This window comes from Lontra canadensis, unplaced genomic scaffold, assembly GCF_010015895.1.
Source record: "Lontra canadensis isolate GAN:19392208 unplaced genomic scaffold, GSC_riverotter_1.0 scaffold1, whole genome shotgun sequence".
Classification (NCBI taxonomy): Eukaryota; Metazoa; Chordata; class Mammalia; order Carnivora; family Mustelidae; genus Lontra; species Lontra canadensis.
The window spans coordinates 96,356,133-96,363,589 of record NW_022630995.1 but is presented as its reverse complement, the minus strand read 5'-3'; the positions used below and the strand labels follow the sequence as shown (position 1 = coordinate 96,363,589).

Here is a 7,457-nt window from a genome sequence, read left to right as displayed (position 1 = left end):
TCAGCTGGATCAGGCTCTCTCTCTGTGTCTCAGTAGGGAGCCTGTTTCCACCCTCTCTCTCTGCCTGCCTCTCTGCCTACTTGTGATCTCTCTCTCTGTGCCAAATAAATAAATAAAATCTTTAAAAAAAATAAAATAAAGGAGCTAAATTTTGCTAACAACTATATAACCCTACATATTTGCCTTTTGAATCTCTTGTCACCTTGATTAAATAAAAATAATTTTTGTAATGTACTTAAAAACTTTCTAAGGTTTTCACAAACTTCCCAAGATTTAAATTGTAAATAAAGTCTCTTTGATTCATTGGGCATTTTTATTTGGTATGTTAAGCTACTCTGGAAGAATTGTTAAATAATAAGCCTAGGTTGTATTGTTTGGGTAAGTGCTATAACAATTCTAGAATGATATACAGTTCCTAAAGCTTTAATATGTTCTGATATAAGACCATTACTTAAAATTCTGATTATTGAAGTGTTATGTGACACAGAAATAACCAGGTTTCCTTGCAACTATGTTGTAACCTCTCAAAAGATCTTTAACTATGTCAATTTTTGAGTTTTTCATTTATAGTTATTGTTCTTTTTCTCTTGAAGAACAGGTTTCATCTTCAAGAGGATTCTTTAACAGGACTTTTGGGACAAATACAGGTATTTAGTACCTTTAAGATCAAAACTGAAATTGGTAAGAATTTCCAGAACTAACTAACCTGAGGATAATTATAGTTTATGACTCTTGTTTGAAACATTTTTTTTCTCTAATATTTGCTCTTCCTGACTAAGGAAATTTTCTCTTAAGACATCAGTGATACACAGAAATAATAAAGTATTCCTCTATGAACAGTTTAAAGCATTCAACTCTTCTATCTACTTGAACCCTCTGAAATTCAAAAGATCTCAGTAAGCATTCTTTCTTCCATGACAATTATAGTCACTTGTGTAAGTTCAATTAGCATGTGTTTTCCTTGTAACAGGACACCATTGAAAACACTGGTTATTTTACCAAGACTTTGACTGGAATGTCTATTTGAGAGACTTGCATAGACTCATATACAGCCTTAAGGAATGAAGGTTGACTCTATGAAACATGAAGCCATTAAAGCCCCTTGGAAATGTTGACCTGATACCTTGTTTTGAGTTCCCAGCAGCCTCACAAGGTGAGTAAAGAATATCACTTCATGAGGTTGCAGGAACCTCAGGATACTTTGGGGATCTCAACAAGAGGGATCCGCCCAAATCTACAGGTATTGCAAGCATGTCTGATGGTAAGCCCTTGGCTTGGCTTCTGGTTTGGAGAGGCTACTAAAAGTTCAACCTTATAAAATTTCCAGCAGAACAAATTCTAAAAGATCTATAATAAATCACTATTCTTGCTGAGGTTATGTAAATCATAAGGCCAAGTTTATTAAAATTGGACTTGCTTTATAAATGAGTTAGTCCTGATTTGGCTATCTCTGATTAAAAATGAGGGTTATTATAGAGAGAAAATGTTTCAATAACACATTTTTGTAGATATTAGATTCTAAGCACTGAGACTTAAGAAAACTGGATTGTTGGATTACTCTTACTGGTAGGGCTTCTTTGAATGAGGATTGCCTGAAAACAATCAACTGTTATTGGTTATTATCCCTTTTGAGATACTATATGGAACTTCTATTCTTACTGGAGACCTACCAATTGATGGAGACTATAATGCTCTGTTAAATTATTCACTTGAGGCTGGTTAATTCATAAATCTTTAAATGAATACGCAAACCATATCTTCCCTAAACCTGATCTGACAATCACTAACAATCCACCCCATAAAAACCCTGGGCATAGGGATTATTTAAAGGATTGGAAGTCTAATACAGCAGGGGAATTAACTCCAAAATGGAAGGGCCCCTACCCGGTCATAGTATGTACTCCCACAATAGTAAGATTAAAGGGGCACTCTTCATGGGCTCATATATCTAGAAAAAAACCTTTAATGCCCTCAAAGGAAACCAGTGAGCAAACTAACATGCCTTCTTATTCCTGCAAACCAGTGGAAGACCTCAAATTTCTCTTCAAACCACAATAAAAGCTTGGAGAAAATTTTAGTTAACTACCAAAGGTCTTTTTATTCAGGCTTCTCTTTCTTATTATAATAACCTTTTGTTGTCTTTTTCTGGTGTCTCCCTCCCTGGTGCCAAGACTCCTCCACTGCCATAACTTCCAGTTGAGAGATGATCCGTTCTACTCAAGGAGGTTTGTATATGTTGTCTACCTTGGATTGGCTGCCTCTGCCTTTGGTAACTCTTATATATAAATTCCCCAAATAACCAATGTTGACTCATGGATAAGGACATCTCTACACCCCTATTCAGCAGGAAGAAGTTACAGAAGATGAGACTTCCACCCTCAGCAATCTTAAAGTTTAAGGGTCAAAATAATTCAGGGAGGTATGATATGGTAAACAAAGGCAGAAGGAAATATAGATAAAATTAAATGTCCATATAACCTGCATCCCATTGACAAATACTTGATGCAGGCAGAATATTGTGTTCCTCCAAGAATCTCCCAACTGTCTTAATGTTAATGCTTTGCTAGAGGGAAAAATAACCTCGTTTTCAAAATAGCAAGGCTTCTGGTACCCTGTGTCTTCTTTAGCACTTGAAGATCCTTTTGAAAGTTCCCTTATCTTTACTTCCCCCACCCCCAAAGTATATAATTAGTTGCCCCTCACAATCCCTGGCAGCAGCAGGCAGCAACTGTTCTTTCTGCCCATGGGTTCTGTCCCTGTGCTTTAATAAGACCACCATTTTGCACTGAAGACATCTCAAGAATTCTTTTTTGGCCTTCTGGGACACCTGAGTGGCTCAGTTGGTTAAGCAACTGTCTTCAGTTCAGGTCATGATTCTGGAATCCTGGGATCAAGTCCCACATCAGGATACCTGCTCAGTGGGGAGTCTGCTTCTCCCTCTGACTTCTCCCCTGTCATGCTCTCTCTCTTTTATTCTCTTTCTCTCTCTTGAATTTAAAAAAAAAAAAATCAACAAATATTAAATAAGATCTTAAAAAAAAAAAAAAAGAATTATTTCTTGGCCATCAACTCTGGATTCCACCAAAACCTCACCTGTATATTCCAAAAACTATATCACTAATTTCCTAACACTCTCTCCCAAATAAAAAACTGTATTTTTCAACTGCACTTTAAGTTTGAACTTTTTACTCTTGCATTCAAGGATTTCTGTGATCCCACAGCATCCTATCTTTCCTGTTTTTAAGTGAACACACAATGCAGGTAATCTAGATTACTATCTGTTTTCTAATAATAAATTGTGTCTTCTTTCTGTGGCATTGCAAATATCATCCTCCCTGCATGATATTCTGAACCACCAACTCCATTGATGACTAAAGGTCACTCATATAAATATTTTGAGGACCTACAATGTTTGGACAAAACCAAAGGATGAAGAAAATTAAAAACCTCCCTTCAAAAAGTTATCATTTAATATGGGAAGCCCAGAGATAACTGGATTTGGAAAATCCTTACTTTTTGAATCCTGCACAGGCAAGTTGTATTCTTCAGTGTCACCGGTTGTGGGCTTTTGTTATGCACTCCTGTCTTATTGGCTCCTCTTCATAGATATCCTTTAACAAGGCCTAATATAATTTTATTTTAGTCACTTTGGTTATTAGTAGTTTTTGAATAGGAGAAATATTACAAGTGTTTTATAATTTGTGTGTTAATTATTTTCTTTCAATCCAAATAGAAGACAACATCTGTTCAGAATTCTTATGCAGCATTTCTCCATCTAAATTATGGTTGAAAAATATATGCTTATTTATTTTTCATTTTGGTGTGGGACAGTATATTTTATTGATTGTACAAGACAAGGTAGGTCTTGCCAATCTTCTCTTCTTCAGAGGGTTTGGAGTAGGAACTGTGTAGAGGCCAAGAGATTCTCAGTGTATTGGGGGATGAGCTGGGGCAGGGACTCCTCAGCAGCTAAGGGCTTCTCTCTTCTTCTTGCTCTCTCTGGATCTCATGGTTCAAGGGGCTCTTACTCCTTGGAGGCCATCTGGGCCATAAGGTCCACCACTCAGTTGCTATAGCCAAACTCATTGTCACGCTGGGTAAGGAGCTTGACAAAGTGGTCATTGAGAGCAATGTGAACCCCAACATCAAATGTGGAAAAGTGGGTATTACTGTTAAAGTTGTAGATAACCCGATCCTCAGTATGGCCCAGCAATCCCTGGAAGGAGCCTTTTGATGCCTGCTTCACCACCTTCTTGATGTCATTGTATTTTACAGCTTTCTCGAGGTGAGTAAGGAACAGGCAGGGCTACGTCGGGAGAGATAGATCATGGGCCATGGGATCAAACTCAGAAAACTAAAAAAATGTGGAAGATGACAGGAAACCAGAGATAAGGGAACAAGCCTGACCATCCTGTCCCAGATGTCAAAGGTGGGGGTTCTTGTTATAATAACTACTTGTGACCAAGAAAATTACTGGACCCTGAAAAGGAAGTAAGACAGAGAAAATCTTTGCTATATGGTGATATCAATAGATATGTTAAAAGGATTTAAGTTCCCTGGTTATCTTTCTAGAAAAGACCATATCTGAAAGCCCTCAGTGGCAATGCTGTCAGGATCCCTCTCCTGAGAGCTTTTTCTGTATCCTCACTTAATAAACTTCGCATTACTCACTCACCTTTGTGAGATTCATTCTTCGAATCCATGAGATTAAGAACCTCACTGTCCCACATCACACATGGCAGATTAGAGCCACAACTGACACTTTGGGTGTGGGGACATGGAAGGCCATGCCATTGAGCTTCCTTCCCATTCAGCTCAGAGATAACCTTGTCTGTAGCCTTGGCAAGGCCAGTAGAAGCAGGGATGGGCAGCCTTTGACCATCACACCACAGCTTCTCAGAGGGGCCAGGATCTTCTGGTGCCAGTGATGGTATGGACTGTAATTCTGAGTCTCTCCAGGATGCCAAAGTTGTCATGGGTGACCTTGGCCAGAGGGGTCAAGCAGTTGGTGGTTCAAGGGACATTGCTGATAATCTTTAGGGAGTTGTCATACTTCTCGTGGTTTATGCCCATCACAAACATGGGAGCATCAGCAGAAGAAACAGAGATGATGTCCCTTTTGGCCTCACCCTTCAAGTGAGAGCCCTAGCCCTCTCTATGGTGGTAAAGATCTCAGTGGACTCCACAGCATACTCAGCACCAGCATCACCCCATTTAATGTTGACAGAATCTCACTCCTGGAAGATAAAGATGGGCTTTCCATTGATGACAAATTTCCTATTCTCAGCCTTGACTGTGCTGTTGAATTTGCCATAGGAGGAATCATACTAGAACAGGTAGACTGTGTAGCTGAGGTCAATGAAAGGATCACTGATGGTGACAGTATCCATTTTGCCAGAGTTGAAAATAACCCTGGTGACCAGAAGAACAATACAGCCAAATCTGTTTACTCTGACCTTCATATCATGTCTTGGGATGCAGCTGGCATTGCACCAGAAGATACAGCTGTCTGTCAAATGGGAAGGAGCAGAGAGCCAATATATGCTTTTTAAAATATATGGAAACCACTTGGGGCAAGGACCAACAGTCAAATTAACACAGAAACTCAGTGTCTGCTGTGTTCCTGTTAGGCTTAGGAATGTTTATCTCATATGAGAATGTGTTTAGAATTAAGCATAATGAATGCATATTCTATATACAATGTCAGAATCCCTTAAAAATATCCTGGGCTTTGACAATAATGCAATTTATTTTATGTAAGAAACATTTTTAGTGAGACAGCCATTATACCTAATCTGAAAGAACAGTGCTATAGTAGAAAATACAAGTGAATTTGTAAGTAAATGTGGAGATGAAAACAATTATGACTAGCAGAAACAGATCTGACTTCACAGAGAAGACAGCATTTGATCAAAAGTTAACAGAATTCAAGTGGGAAGAAGAGAAGTAACAATTATAAGGTGAGGGGACACCATAAGAAGCAAAGATGTCTGAAAGTGATGAAGATAAGGAAGAGACGGATAGATCTGAGACTGTTGAGTCCAGCAGATGATTCAACACAGTGAGGGGAGGAGATTATGAGGATGAGTTCCCTGAAAATTTCTACAGTTAAGGGATTAGCATAGAAGAGGAGGCAGGAAAGGGAACAAATAAAAATTATTATCAGAGAAGCTGGAGCAAACTAGGTTATTTGGTATCACCTACATTGAAAGAAGAAAGCCTATGAGGAGGGGCTAGTCAATAGAGTCAAATGCTATAGAATGCAATAGCAGACTGAACAAAGAATTATCAGTTTGATTTGGCAGTTAGTACTATTATGAGATGTTGCTGGAATGTTAGTCTGATGGGGGAATGGGCCAGAATGCAGTAGAATGGGGAACGAATGAAAGAATGCAAGGAAGTAAAAATCCAGCTCAAAAATTTTTGTCTCTATCATAAACTGAGAATGATTATTCTTTCTCATTGGACTTCCTTAATACTTAGTTTGTATCATTTATTGATAATTTTAAAAAATATTTTACTTATTTGAAAGAGAGAGAGAGAGCACAAGCAGGGGGAGTGGCATGCAGAAGGAGAAAGAAAAGCAGGCTCCCTTCTGAACAAGGAGCCCCATGCAGTGTTCGATCCCAGGACCCTAGATCATGACTTGAGCTGAAGGCAGATGCTTAACCAACTGAGCCACCCAGGTGCCCCTTACTGATACTTTTAATGACATCATATGACTTGTGGATATTTGTTTACACATTTTATCTCCCTACTGTAATTGGTACCTATTTTTATATACCTCATATCATAAAAAGAGTACCTACCTAATATACTCAATGTTTAATGTTTCCCCCTGAATCACAAATGTTATTACTAGCATCTAGAATTGCAAATTCTTTCTAGAGAGTTTTCAATTTATTTGCCCAGATCCATCAGAGGATTCACTATTTATGGCAGCTATAGCCTTACGAAATGTATTTTTTTAAATCATAAGACTCAAAAGTCTTGATCCATGAGTTGCAGAATGGTTGTTGCATTAGCAGGCATGAAAAAAACATGAATCTCATTGTCCATCTCCATCAGAGCTCTTGGTTGACCAGGATCATCATCAATGAGCATAACATTTTGAAAGGAACATTTCTTTCTGAGCAGTGGTTCTCAACGATGAGCTTAAAACATTCAGTAACCCATGTTGGTAAACAGATGTGCTGTTAATCAGGCTTCATTTTCCCATTAATAGAGCACAAGCAGAATAGATTTAGCATAATTCCTAAGGGTCTTAGGATTTTTGGAATGGAAAATCAGCAATGGCTTCAACTTAAAGTTACCTAGATGCATCAACCTCTAATGAAAGAGTCAGCCTGTTCTCTGAAGTTTTGGAAGCCAGGCATTGATTTCTCTTCTCTAGCTATGGAAGTCTTAGATGGCATCTTTTCCAAAAAGAGAGAAGGCTGTTTTATCTATACTGAAAA

The 7,457-nt window shown here is 38.3% G+C and overlaps 1 pseudogene; it reads right to left on the bottom strand.

Annotated features, from left to right (window-relative positions):
• Positions 1-4,024: 4,024 nt before the first annotated feature.
• On the bottom strand, positions 4,025-5,462 carry LOC116876292 (annotated as a pseudogene).
• Positions 5,463-7,457: the final 1,995 nt, after the last annotated feature.